Source organism: Penaeus monodon, chromosome 20, assembly GCF_015228065.2.
Source record: "Penaeus monodon isolate SGIC_2016 chromosome 20, NSTDA_Pmon_1, whole genome shotgun sequence".
NCBI classification, from domain to species: Eukaryota; Metazoa; Arthropoda; class Malacostraca; order Decapoda; family Penaeidae; genus Penaeus; species Penaeus monodon.
In genome coordinates this window covers 29,756,970-29,757,662 of record NC_051405.1, presented here as the reverse complement: position 1 = coordinate 29,757,662, position 693 = coordinate 29,756,970, and the positions used below count along the sequence as shown (strand labels likewise).

General features: G+C 36.5%; 1 protein-coding gene across 1 annotated transcript in view; it reads right to left on the bottom strand.

Moving 5' to 3' along the window:
• The window catches only part of LOC119585748 (cell adhesion molecule 2-like), a 29,128-nt gene that overhangs the window by 24,870 nt on the left and 3,565 nt on the right, over positions 1-693 (bottom strand). The gene's annotated exons all lie outside the window — the stretch shown is intronic.

Genomic DNA, 693 nt, shown 5'->3' with positions numbered 1-693 from the left:
CATGCAGTGCACAACACTTGTCTTGCTCTCTTTTTTGGTGAAAAAAAGAGAAAAATCCGCAGACTATTAAAATATCGTAACCGTTCTTATAATCTTGCCTTGAGCATTAAACAAACAATCAAATAAAAAAAAAGCCTGTGTGTTCTTGTGTGTATATCGAAACCTCAAACGCACAAAATAATAACAATAAAAATGATAAAACGCGCAAAAACTACTGTCGCTTGCAGGCACACAAAATATGGTCAAAGCAAACCTAAAACAATTATAAGATCACGGTTCATACAAAATAAGTTCAGCAAATGGCTTACAGTGAAATATTTAGTCTCGAAGAAATATACAAAGGAAGGAGTATGTGGTGCTAAAAGATCATATACGCGTATATGTTTTTTTTTTCTTGGCATGCTATACAATAACACGAATGCACGTGTGCGTGCATGAGTTCGTGTGCACTCAAGTAACAAAATTGCACAACACTAAAAGTTGACGTAATGGCTGGGCCGACCGAGGGGGGGGGGGGTATTTGTCAAAGGAATTGGACTGCCAGACGACATAACAGTAACAAATGTACGATGAATATATTTACTAATCACTTTTAATTGCCTGTCGTAAAACTGACATTGATTATGCCATTACTGGCATACCGGTACTTAGAATATTAATAACGGCAACAGCATAACATTAAACGCTGAGAAA